Genomic DNA, 13,886 nt, shown 5'->3' with positions numbered 1-13,886 from the left:
CCTTGAAAGACTGAGAAGGGGAAAGGAAAGAGTAGGATAAGAAAATGGTGGCATAAAACTGGAAAGCAGCCCATAACCAAAATAGAATACATTATAATAGAAAGATGTTTGTAGAAAGCTGTTTTCTTACCCTGAGAGAACTTAAGGTTTTTTTTCCCATTTAAGACTGTTTCTAATTCCCACATCAGAATAATAAATACAAAAACACATCTTCAAGTTTAGCTATTTGAAAAATTTCATGTTTTAATAATCTTAAATATCTAGCTTGTGGTTTTGCCTTTTTGTTATAGTTTGTTTTTAAACAACATGCCATTTTTAACTCAAACTGATTTATTTTTTATTTTTACAAAATGGGATATTTTATCTCCCCCAAAATAAGAAATTAAAACTTGACAAATCTGTTTAATCTCAGCAAAATGCTGCTTCCTGCATAATTTTAAATACAGTATTTTGACCAAGAACATTCTTTTTTGATTGCTACTTCACCTCAAGTGTGCGAGTCCACAGTTATTTACCAGAGAGCAGAGGAAGGTGCTCTGAGAAGGGGTGTCACCCACTCCAGCACACAAGAGCTCATCCCGCAAACAAGGCAGCTTAGCTATCTGCTAAGGAGCATGTTTACAGACCTTCCACTGCACTTAGGTTCCTGCAAAACACCCAGATTCCTTATATTCCATTAAAATATGCTTGTGCTCCCAAAGGCTGCAGTGATGCAATCCCGACATTAACTTAAACTATGGCTACCTTACACACAGAAGCAGTTCAGTGTATTTCAACCCCATATGACACAGTTTTAACAAATTCATAATCCATCATTCATTTTGTGCTGTGGAGATTCTATATTCTCTAGCCTGTCTTTTAAATTCAATTCCCCTGTCCTTATTGCATTCCATTCGTTTAGTTTATCTTTTTATATTTACTATATCTGAGAAATATTCAAACAAGGGAAAAATAAAGACACTTTAAGCAATGATTTCTATTCTTTACATAATGTTCTGAAAGGTTCCACATGACAATGCTGGCAGATGTTGATGCATGCAACGTTTTAGCTAAGCCAGTGATTGACAGGTACACCATTATTTCTGCAATCTGGACTGACTGCTACACAGAGTAAATGCTAATCCTTATCCATTCAGTTGTTTCTTCACATTATTCATTTTTTTTCCCTCTAGTGTAGGAATGACTTGTTTGTTGCACGCCTAATCCTATGCCTTTGTGCCAATGGACACCAGATTGCAACAAACACACCTGGACAACGATTCTCTGATGAGAATGCAGAAATGATAGCCATTGTAGCAAATGCCCTCTAGTAAAAGCCATGATATGTGACTCGTGGGGAGCCAAAGAATAATTCTCCTAGCTTCAATTAATTGAGCTGTACCTAGAGATTTTGTGTGCTTACGTAGGTATCTCATTTTATCAAGACTGCTTTGCATGCAGAAAAGATGCCTCACAATATAAACCTATACTCTAGCCTGCTTTAAATTAGGTCCTCCACGATATGTGTGCTCAGGAGATAGAAGACTTTTTCTGGGTTTAATTGGATGTTAGCTTCCGAGTGTTCCAAGGAGTGAATTGTGGGGGCTTTGATGCCATGGCACATAATGTTGGATTAGCAGTAAGAAGACAGTAGATTCTGAGTAGGCTATGTAAGAAATGCGTTTGCAGCAAGAAAATTACCTTGGGACAACCAAAAGCAAATCTGGAAGGGGTTTTGATTTGAGAATATTTTTCATCTTAAGTTTTGCCCTGTACAAGTTGATTTCATGTAGCATAACAGAGAGAAAACTACTTTAACAAGTTGTATAAGACTAACCAATTTATAGCAGGAAAAACACAGTAAAAGCTGTAACAAGAAATTCTTATACTAAATATTTTCAGAACTTCTGTATGTAAGTCAGAGTTATGCATTATAATCATAGTCTGCTACCAAACAAACAACAGAACTGGTATGTCAGTGATGAACCCATTCTGGTCTTTGTATCTAAATTTTTATATTCCTCTGTAAAGGCTAAGCTCTGCTGCCAACAGTTCACGAATCTGGGCAGTTTGAACCTTCCACTGCTTCGTTTTGAATTTTGGGTATCTTGTATTTAATTTTATAGAAAAGAAATAAGGTAACAAATTCAACAAACTAGAAACATAACTGAACATGTGAAGACATTACAAAAACACTGCATTTCTTGTAGTACTATGGTCCAACTATAGAAACTGCACCTCTATTTTTGGTCTACTGCGTAGAGAGTCCAAATTTTTAATTCCTTTGATAAATCAAATGTCTTACATTTTCATCATACTTTATAATAGCCATATTGTCATAATACAGAATATTATAGTGTATCCAAAAGGCAACTGCACTGCACCTTGGTGGGACTTCTCACGCTACAAAGGAGAAAGAGACCATTACAACTTCTCTCAGACTTGATTCAGACCATACAAAATCTATAAGGTTAAAGAGATATTGCAAAATGAAATCAATGGCAGATTGCCAAATATTATTTGAATTGTCAGCAGATGCATCCGTTCACTGTTAATCTATTACAGCCTCAAAGATAAAGCTTATTTGCTCACTGAGGCAGAAGAAAAATATCAGCACGTACATCCAATTAAAAATATTTCCGGTAAAAATGGTGAGGTATTCCCTGGCACTTCCTTACAAATTCTGATTTTGATTCTTGATGCAAGAACATGCTGCTTGCATTCAGATAAAGTAAGGTTCAACGTTTACAGTAACATAGCAGTTAATAAGTTACCAAGTGAAATAAACTGTAGCATTTGTTTTGATGGGTTTTGAAGCGACTCTGGAAACAAAATACATTCTGCTGCATCTGGAAATAGTTAATGCAAGCTGAACGATTTTGCAGGAGTTATACTAAGCAACTATGATCATATTGTCTTTCAGAGCATGGATTTGGTAAGTTGAAAATTCACAATGTAGATAAAATGTTGAGGTTAATTCAGGAAAAACAATTGCAGTGTGGTGTGTACAACCACAATGTAAATCGCATATAAACAGATTTTCTTTAAAAGAAGATGATCTAGGCAGAAGTCCAGAACATATCGGTAGTGCTGTGAACCTGATGAAGTGGCCCTAAAGAGAGAGACTCTCTGACCAGTAGTTAAATCTGTAGGGTAAGAAGGGAGAGCAGCCACCTGGCAGATGTCAACTTGAAATGACCACAAAGCAGCTTCTAAATAATGCTGAATAGCAGTATACTTTTTAAATCATTATTTAAAAGATAAAGAGTCTTTATAATCAAAATCTGTATTGTTCATACCTGCCAAATGCCATGGGGTTTGCTAGCTGGCATTGCTAGAGCAGGTATCATCAATCTGACAGTTGAGCAGAAGCTGAGACAACATTCACAGAAGCCCAAACCAGTTTGGCTGCCCCTAAAGCCCCTGAAATTATAACAGTTCTCATTTCTTCTGTCTTTGAAAATAACAGAGATAGTGAGAGAAACAGTTGTTAAATCCATCTTTTTCCCCCACTGTCCTCTATAAAAGAGCCCTGAAGTAATTACCAAAAGATGGATATCATTCAATATATTTTCTAGAACAATTTTTCTGGCAAAGGTCTCCAAAACAGACATTAAAGCAGCCCTGCATGATCAGCGACCATCTGGAGTTGTCGAGGAATGAAGCAATACAGTATTGCTATGAAGAACCATCACAGTTACTCTCATCTTGGTGGCACCATGCCCCAAGAACAGGAATCCCTGTATATTTCTGGAATCCAACATTGAGATGTAGCCCACTGCTATTCTCTACAGCTTTGAAATAAATGAAGATTCATTTAAAAGCCTTTAGACTTATCTATTTATTTTATGAGGAGAGACTCATCTGCTGTGCAATGAAGTTGCTTGGGTTTTTAAGTGAGCCAGAATATGCTAAATATTTCAGAGTCCAAATCTCTGCTAAAGGGAGAGCAGAAATGTCTTTATCACTTTTCTGAATTTCTCAGAATCAGTGTTGTGAAATGGACTTCCCTAGAAATTACAAAGCACTACAAATTATGTTACGTTCTTTCACATACCTATTTCTTCACCCCTATGCTTTTAATATAAAATATCACCACGTGTGCAGCTGTTGATTAGCTGTATTTTATTGTAGCATTCTTAGTAGGTTCCCTACTACTAGCTGTGATTTAGCTAGTGATAAGCTGCAGACAAAGATCACAGAATTATGGAGTCATAGAGGTTGGAAGGGACCTCTGGAGATCATCGAGTCCAACATCACTGTTAGACTCCATAGCACAGGTTACCCAGGAAAGAGTCCAGGCAGGTTATAGATATCTCCAGAGAAGGAGACCACAGGCAACATGGGCAGCTAACTCCAGTGCTTTATCACCAACAAAGTAACAATTTTTTTTAATCATGCTCATACAGAACTTTCTATGTTCTAGTTTGTGCTTGCTGCTGATTGTCCTGATGTTGAGCACCACTGAAAAGAGCTTGGTCCCATTCTCTTGACATCCACCCTTTAGATATCTAAAAGTGCTGATAAGATCCCCTCTCACTGTCCCTTTCTCCAGGCTGAACAGTCCCGGGTCTCAGACTGTCCTCATAAGGGAGATACTCCAGGCCCTTAATCATCTTTGTAGCCCTCCACTGGGCTCTCTGCAGCAATTCCCTGTCTTTCTTGAACTGAGGAGCCCAGAACTGAACACAGTATTCTGGATGTGGCCTCATCAGGACAGAGTAGAGTGGGAGGATCACCTCCCTCAACTTGCTGGCCATGATCCTTTTAATGCACCCTTGTGGTACCACTGACCATTGTGATTGACAAAGTCACTGCCATGTCTCCGCCCATTAATAAGAAAGAGACACAATCTTTTCTGGGTGTAGTGGGCTTTTGGAGAATGCATGTTCCAAACTATAGCCTCATTGTAAGCCCCCTGTATCAGGTGATGCGGAAGAAGAATGATTTTACATGGGGTCCTGAACAGCAACAGGCTTTTGAGCAGATCAAACAGGAGATAGCCCGTGCTGTGGCCCTGAGGCCAGTACGGATGGGACAGGATGTAAAGAACATCCTCTACATTGCTGCTGGAGAGAAAGGTCCCACCTGGAGTTTGTGGCAAAGAACCTCAGGAGAGATCGGAGGCCGACCCCTGGGATTCTGGAGTCAAGCATACAGGGGGTCTGAAGAGTGCTACACTCCAACTGAAAAGGAGATCTTAGCCACGTATGAGGGGGTTAGGACTGCTTCCAAAGTAGTCGGTACTGAGACGCAGCTCCTCCTGGCACCTTGACTGCCAGTGCTGAACTGGATGTTTAAAGGAAAGGTTCCCTCCACACATCATGCTACTGATGCCACTTGGAGCAAGTGGACTGCACTGATTACACAGCGAGCTCGGATGGGGAACCTCAGTCGTCCAGGAATCTTAGAGGTGATCATAGACTGGCCTGAAGGTTAAAAGTTTGGAGCATCACCAGGGGAAGAGGTATCATGTGCTAATGAGGCCCCATCATACAACGAACTATCAGAAAATGAAAATAAATATGCCCTGTTCACAGACGGATTGTGTCATATTGTGGGGAAGTATCACAGATGGAAAGCTGCTGTGTGAAGCCCCACGCAACGAGTTGCAGAGGCCACTGAAGGAAAAGGAGAATCAAGCCAATTTGCAGAGGTAAAGGCTGTCCAACTGGCCTTAGATGTTGCTGAACAGGAGGGGTGGCCAGTGCTTTATCTTTATACTGACTCATGGATGGTGGCAAATGCCATATGGGGGTGGTTACAGCAGTGGGAGCAAAATAACTGGCAGCAGCGGGGTAAACCTTTTTGGTCTGCTGAACTGTGGAAAGACATTGCTGCCCAAATAAAGAATATGGTTGTAAAGGTGCGCCATGTAGATGCTCATGTGCCCAAGAGTCAGGCTACTGAAGAACAGAAAAATAACCATCAGGTAGATCAAGCTGCCAGAATTGTGGCTCAAAGAGACTTGGACTGGCAGAACAAGGGTGAATTATTTTTAGCTCAGTGGGCCCATGAAACTTCGGGCCATCGAGGAAGAGATGCAACATATAAGTGGGCTAGAGACCGAGGGGTGGACTTAACTATGGATGTTATTGCACAAGTTATTCATGATTGTGAATCGTGTCATAATTAAACAAGCCAAGAGGATGAAACCTCTCTCTGGGAGGAAGGGCGATGGCAAAAGTATAAATATGGGGAGGCGTGGCAGATTGACTATATCACCTTGCCACGATCTTGCAGTGGTAAAGGTTATGTGCTCACCATGGTGGAAGCAACCACTGGGTGGCTTGAAACATATGCACTACCCCATGCTACTGCCAGAAACACCATATTAGGTCTGGAGAAACAAGTTCTGTGGCAACATGGCACCCTAGAAAGAATTGAATTGGATAATGGGACTCATTTCAAAAGTTCTCTTATAAATATTTGGGCCAAAGAACATGGCATTGAATGGATTTATCATATTCCCTATCACGTACCAGCTTCTGGTAAAATTGAACGATACAATGGGTTGTTAAAAACGATGCTGAAAGCAATGGGTGGTGGAACATTTAAGCACTGGGAGAAGCATTTGGCAGAAGCCACCTGGTTGGTCAACACTAGAGGATCTATCAATCCTGATGGTCCTACCCAATCCAGCTCCCTACATACTGTAGAAGGAGATAAGGTCCCTGTAGTACATGTAAAGAGCATGTTGGGAAAAGCAGTTTGGGTCCTTCCATCCTCTGGAAAGGTCAAACCCCTCCGTGGAACTGTTTTTGCCCAGGGACCTGGGTCCACTTGGTGGGTGATGCAGAAAGATGGGGATGTTCAATGTGTACCACAAGGGAATTTGATGTTGGGGGAGTGCAGTCAGTAGTTCTATATATATATATTAAGCATGATATAATGATGTAGAATAAGGGGTGGCATGCCATGGTTTTGTAATTTTGCTATTGGTATTCCACATCATAACATCATGGACAAAAGAGAAGAACAACTACGTATCCCAGAGGATCTCACCGTCAGAGAAGGAAGATACATCACAGAAGATACGTCATCTGGTTGTGCACAGTCTTTCGCTTTCGCTTGCTGCCAGGGAGAGGAGTGGGTGTGCTTCCAAGCTGTGCACCTTCATCAAGTAGGGCTTTTGTTTTTGAAAACTCTCTCACTCTCTCTTATTTGATTTATTATCCTTGCTTGCAATTAGATTGTATTATATCATGTCATCTTGCTTTCCGACATCATAGTTAGTAAAATAAGTTCTCCTTAGATCGTTGCTGCTGCTCTATTTTTTTTTTTTTTTGGGAAGCCAGCGGGCCCACGAGCCTACTGCCCCCCTGTCACGGGCACAGATTTATCTAGGTAACTCCATGACAGACTTTGTCACATGGGCACACTGCTGACACTTGGTCAACCTGATATCCAACAGGGCACCCAGGTCCTTCTCTGCAGAGCTCCTTTCCAGCAGCTCAGCCCATAACCTGTACTGATGCATGGAGTTATTCCTCCCCAGGTGTAGGACTCTACACTGGCCCTTGTTGAATCTCATAAGGTTCCTGTCCGCCTAGCATGTCTAGGTCTCTCTGAATGATAGCACAGCCTTCTGGAGTGTGTCAGCCACTCCTCCCAGCTTTGTATCCTCAGCAAATTTGCTGAGGGTGCATTCTATCCCTTCATCCAGGTCATTGATGAAGATATTGAAGAAGACCAGACCCACCACCAATCCCTGGGGAATACCACTAGCTACAGCCTCCAACTAGACTCTACACCACTGATCACAACCCTCTGGGCTCTGCCAGTCAGCCAGTTCTTAATCCACATCACTGTTCACTCATCTATCCCATGCTTCCTAAGCTTACTTATGAGGATATTATGGAAGACAATGTCAAAAGTCTTGCTAGAGTTGAGGCAGACAGAAGACAAGGTAAAGATTTTTTTTTTTCACTGCCAAAAAAGCACAAGGAATCAGAATTAATATGCTCTTTTCAGGAACTCTAGATATGCTACCCAATTAATTGTCAGGCAAATGGAATGGCCAAGGTCTGTTACAGACTTTCACCGTAAAGTGATGATATGCACCAGGGTTTCTGGAAGACATGTGAAGCTTCAGAGCTTCCCTTCTATAGGAAACATTATTATCAGAGGCCCACAGCCCCTACAGGTTTGAGGAGGATGACATTCACTGCTGAGGTTGGTGATGGCGTCACCTGGGATACTTAATGTTATGCCAGTTAAACACTTCTTAGCAATTCTGCATGACCACCAAACAGTCACTAACACAACCCCACTGGACATCCTGTTACCCATCCCTAGATTTTGAGTCCAGGGAAGGAAATCAGATTTAAAATGAAGCTTAAAGTATGGTGTGGAAAAAATAGAGTCCCCAGAACCAGCCTTCTGGTGCATACGAACAGACCCTTTAATTCCTCACAGCTCTTAACCTCTTGGTACCCTACTTTGAACTGTAAAACTGGGATGCTGACCTGCTTCGTGGGTGGGTGATTATAACACTGAATTAATATTTGTAAATTACTGTGATACATGTGAATGAAAAATGTAGAACTGTAAAGAATGATGCTTATGATGAACCTTCAATTCTTTTTTAAGTTGTTCCATCTGTCATTATAAACCATCTTAAACAGGCTATTATTTGAGAAACTTAAAATTTGTTGTGCGATTCTAGTTATCAAGACACACCGCTGCTTTATCTTAGCAAGCAGCTAAAGGAAAAAAAGTTCACTTATACTTTACAATCCTTTTCTATTTATATGGCTTTTATACCATAGTAAATGGTGCAGCTGTTCTGTAAGATACCCCTGTATTGTTATATAGAAGAACTTCAGATTTAACCTGACCTACTCAGAATGGATATCTACACTACAGTATGTTATGAGACCTTTGTGATACTTCTTTGATAATTTTTTGCAGACCTCCATTAGAAACATGGAAAAGCTACTTCAAGAGTGCTCACTTACAGCTTACTGTTTACCTATACACTCATAAGATCAAAACCCCTGGTCTTACTGTTTTTGTTAACAAGGAGCACTAAAAGTCTTCCCACATACTGAGTTTTGGTTTCCATTTTACAATCTGAGATGACAGACGGCACAAAAATGATGAGAAAACTGTGGGGAGGCTTCCAGAAGATTGATTCTCTCATCAGCTGATTCTTTTCTAGTTAGTCTTTTATTGACTACAAAGGTATAGCCAATGCAGAAAAGGAAAACCGGACTGCCCTGTTTAATCCTGAGGGCATTGGCAAAAGGTGATCACTTTTTGAGAAAACAGAGGCCTACAAGGAAATCAGCACACTGTATGAGCCGTTAAGCTGATTTAAACACACAGGGGATGCCTGGGGTTGAGCTCAAGATCTCTGAGGTGTGAGATGAGAATGAAACCATTGCACAGACTAATATTACTGAGCTTTAGTAGCAGGTGGTATAGTTGATCAGTCAGGAACCTGTCATTTGGAGAATAGGCCAATATATCTGAGAGACATGAAAAAATCTTTCATTTTCCCCTCCTCTTCCTCACCAAGAAAAAAATATTGCCATTGTGAACTTTAGCAATTATCAGCCAAAACTTTGCACAGTTTATGCAGTTATAAGTCATAGGGCAGAACCAAAATATAGTTACTGAGCACATAGCAGCAGACCATAGAAGAAATTTTAAACAACTCCTAAGTGTACCAGTGACTGCAATAACAGTCTGCAGCTCTGACACATCACATTCAACAGGAACCACGATCAGATGACAGAAACAAATTCACATAAGAATATATGGTGTCCCAAGCACAGTGCTATTTACTAAATATTAAAATCTTTACTTTGTAGACTGTAACTGTAGCTCATATACTGTGTGCATGCTTGGAGGCTGTTCATAATAACTTTAGGAGACTGGCTGTGGTTCTTGGTCTGTGATTAGCCAGAAAACAAGAACTACCATTCCATGAACAAAAGTTAAAACTTAAATGCTCCTGGTTTGACTGACCTTGTCCCTAATTGAGTTTTCACTGTGTTTTCTGCACATGTTGCATATTCAAAACTCCATTTTTGTGCCCCTTCTTCACTATTTTAGTGCAACTCTCCTCCAAATTTCAAAATTAACACCTAGTACTGCTAAATGGTAAGCCGTACAAAAGCGTTAACTTTAAGCAAAGCAGACAGTAAGTTTTTCATGTTCTGCAGGCCCAAATTTCAGGTGTCTTCTCTCTCAAACATCTGTAGATGTTCATTTATCAGACATACATGGATTTCTTGGTTTTAAAAGTTCAGAAGATAAATGGTGACTTTTGCCTGCAAGTATAGGATATTTCACAATGCTCATATAGCATTAAGCTTGTTTGGGAACTAATGGTGACACCTTACAGTAACATCATTGACATGTCTTAACGTGACTTGCTGATGTTGATAAGGAAAATGCAATTTGTTGGAAACTCATGTTACAAAGTCTACAGTATATAGATATTAGGATAACTTGCATAATTTGTGACTAATTAGTCTTAACATTCACAAGTGTAACAAAAGCAATCAAACAAGTAAAATTAAATAAAATCCAAAGTTAAATATGTCAAGAACATTTTTTTTCTTTCCTTTGGGAACATAATTCATTCAAACTCTCTAAAGAGTTCTGGTACAAATGCTTAATCATTTCAGGCTCATTTCTAACTGAGTGAATAGCTGTGGCTGAGAAACTGCATGAAAGGCAGATTATCCCATAAGAGAAAGCCGTTCTCTAGATTGCATTTAATATCAGTGTACATCAACAACTGTTTCTTCCAAAAGTGTCACAAACTTTTGTTGAAGTGGCACAGATTTCTTGGATAATACTGTGGAATATAATAATGATCATAGTCACCATGCAGCAGCTGGCCATCTTTCTGCTACAAACCAAATGAACTGGCTGCATGGCACTTCTCAGATAAGTATTTTCCCAAGAAAATTACATATACAGTCATATTTCTGTCACTACACTCAAATGAGTTTTGCTTAATTTCACATTCAGACATTGGCAGTCACTTGCAATAACTTTAATTATCTTTTTAGATTTTTTCCTGTTTTTTTCAACTAAAAATGCACTCTATTTGAACTGCATTTTTACTGTAGGCATGACACACTGGCTTACATTCTTCATTCAGAAAGAGCCCCATCTTTAGTCTTTTCCATAAGCAAAGTGCCAAACACACTTCCACCCTGAGAGGAATAAGTCCATTTTAAATTACAATTAGCAGAAAATAAATAGCATTAACTATTCTACTGTCTTTAACTTGACAGCTATTACCTTTATTCTTACAAAAGCAAAAGAAAGATTGCAAACCAAAGGAGACAGAACTACCAGCAAGAACACCTGTGTTGAGCTATCTCCAAAGCTGCTTCTTTTTCAGGTCTTGATGTCTTTTCAGATGGTGCTTATGGTATTTCTGATTTCTGAACCAAGAGAGCTACTCCTAAAGTTTTTTACTGACAAAGGGAGGGATCAGCTGACCCTTGTATATTTGGGGATTTGTATATGCATGAAGTGGATAGATGACTACAAATTCATATTTCATAAAAAGAAATTTCTCCTTCATTATTAGACCAGGAGAAACCTTCCTTCTTCCTTTAAGATTTTCTTTAACCATCAACCCAACCACTGTCTTCTTACTTCCACTCTGAAAAAATTAATTTACAGCAATATTGCGTTTGGATTTTTTAACATTACAGATAATATATGATTTGAATTAGGCAAACTTCTATCTGTACAAACTCAGGATATTAAAGTGAAGTTGTAGGGTTGCTTCCACTTCCACTGCAGCCTTTTGGGCTTCCCAGTCAACCCATCTCCTGACGCATAATGCCCTTTCTTAAAAGATTAAGAAAAACCCTTCCTGATCATTGCTCAGTCCTCAGAACAGAGGTGCCAGAACAAAATTCTCCACCCCCTGCCTTGATCTCAGTGTATGTTTTATCCTACCCCTTCATGACAATGACACCAACATTAAAAGAGAACAAAAAAGGAGCAGTAGCAGCAAGCATGTTGAAGATCTTAATGATATAAAGATTGTTAAAAGAGACCAAACAGACCACCTTTTTTTTTTTTCCCCAGGAAATATGACAATTATTTCAGCAGGCTCAAAATGTTAAGTTCATTTTACAGCATTACAGGTGATGACAAGATGCACATCTTCAGCAGTGACAACAATACATACACACATACGTATACAAGATACTTAAATTTTTGCTAATCAATATTTACTCCTAAATCAGTAAACTCCATGTTAACTTTGGTCCTCTGACAAAAACAAACTCTTGAGAAACAGATGGATGCCACATTGTTTTCTTGTCTTCATAAGACAACAGCATGCCAATTTTGAGACCTAGAAAAATCTGTATTTTATTATTATTATTATTATTATTATTATTAACCCTTCAAGATAGCCCATGTTTTGGCTGGTCAGTGATGATTTCTCCTTGCCAAAATGTGAGTTGTTGAGGCCATGGAAATGCACAGAGCAACCCACCAACGGCATTTGGGAACAATGAGGAGGTCAGAGCCACATTCCATTGTGCTGTCCCTCCTCAAATACTGCATGGCATTGAGGGGGAAAATTAACCCTTTGCTCATGCTCCCTAATGATATTTCTTATCACTCAAGCAAAATAGAGCAGGATGTCCTGCTAAGCCTGAGCAAGCAAAATAGGCTAAAATTCTCAGGAAAAGGAGGTTATAATTAAGGGTATCACTTGCCCCCTCATTCCGCCTTTTGTGTCAAAAAAAAAAAAAAAGAAAAAAAAAAGTTGCTAGTCAGGAGGACATGGAAGTGTCTTTTGTTATCCAAAGAAACGAACTATAGTTTTCATCCCACTAGGGGTTTCCACAGTAAATGGAGCTTTTATTTCTTTTGGCCTTAAGAGTTCTCAGACTGACAAGCTGCTATACGCATCAAGTTATCTTCTATTGGAACCACACCAAGGAAAAGAGTCCTATCTTTATCCCTCAAGACAAAAAGAATTAATTTTAACGTAAAAGGAAAAAAAAAATTCAAGTAAGGAAAACATCAAATACTGATTTTCAATACAGGCATAGCAAGAGCTTATAAAATTGCAGCGCTTAATGTATTTTTATATTCACATATATACATATAGATATATGTAAATAAATTGTATGTCACATACGCATGTGTTTGTGTATATTTCATAGGTTCAAATAGAATGATTGCTGTGCTTTTCTACTTAAATTCCAGGCATCTAATATTAGTTTCTTAAGTTAATGAGCCTGCACCTTATCTTACTGCCCATATTGTATATGTTATGCAAGCTGACAGCTGTGCATCAGAGCTGCCTCATGATGTTCATGTTTGCTTATAGGCCAAAAAGAAAAAAAAATAAGAACAAGAATTTCTTAAGAATCCTGACATTTACAAAGTAATGAAAGAAATGTCCCATCTTTTCTGCTATCTTTGCTACTTATTCTATTTTTATCTTGCTTTTCTATAAAAATATCTATATAAATATATATTTTAAAAATGTCCAGAATAATCTACTCTCTCATAAAAATAAAAAATTACTGACTTCCAGATTCACAGGTCTGATGCAAAGATTTGTAAGCCCAACTGACTGAGGCTGTGCTGCTGGCTGCAGTGCACCCAGTGAGGAGGCGACTCCCTCTGAGAGTGCTTCCAGATGCACGGAGAAGCCAGCCCAGAATACTAGGAATCAGGGAAGGAAGAAAGAAGAGACATAAAATAGCACCCCAGTGAAATGTCTTTGTCAGTAATCCTTAAGCTTGGCTCTTTCATACCTTCCCCATCTGCCAAGATTAGGAATATATATATATATTTCAGTTACAATAATATCAGTAAGAAAGCGCAAAAGTAACTATTTGCATGGCTTTAAAATTACACCATCCACGTTACTGTTAACAGGATTTGGACATTCTAAGGCT

General features: G+C 39.2%; 2 long non-coding RNA genes across 2 annotated transcripts in view; one reads left to right on the top strand and one right to left on the bottom strand.

The window, feature by feature from the left end:
- Positions 1-13,886, bottom strand: part of LOC101749123 — a 261,538-nt gene that overhangs the window by 172,617 nt on the left and 75,035 nt on the right. The gene's annotated exons all lie outside the window — the stretch shown is intronic.
- Positions 2,786-3,802, top strand: LOC121111334. The gene is made up of 2 exons (XR_005861277.1): positions 2,786-2,914; positions 3,558-3,802. It is a non-coding gene; the product is annotated as an uncharacterized LOC121111334 (long non-coding RNA).

Source organism: Gallus gallus, chromosome 7 (genome assembly GCF_016699485.2).
Source record: "Gallus gallus isolate bGalGal1 chromosome 7, bGalGal1.mat.broiler.GRCg7b, whole genome shotgun sequence".
NCBI classification, from domain to species: domain Eukaryota; kingdom Metazoa; phylum Chordata; class Aves; order Galliformes; family Phasianidae; genus Gallus; species Gallus gallus.
The sequence above is the reverse complement of the archived record's forward strand: the minus strand, read 5'-3'. Positions and strand labels throughout refer to the sequence as shown.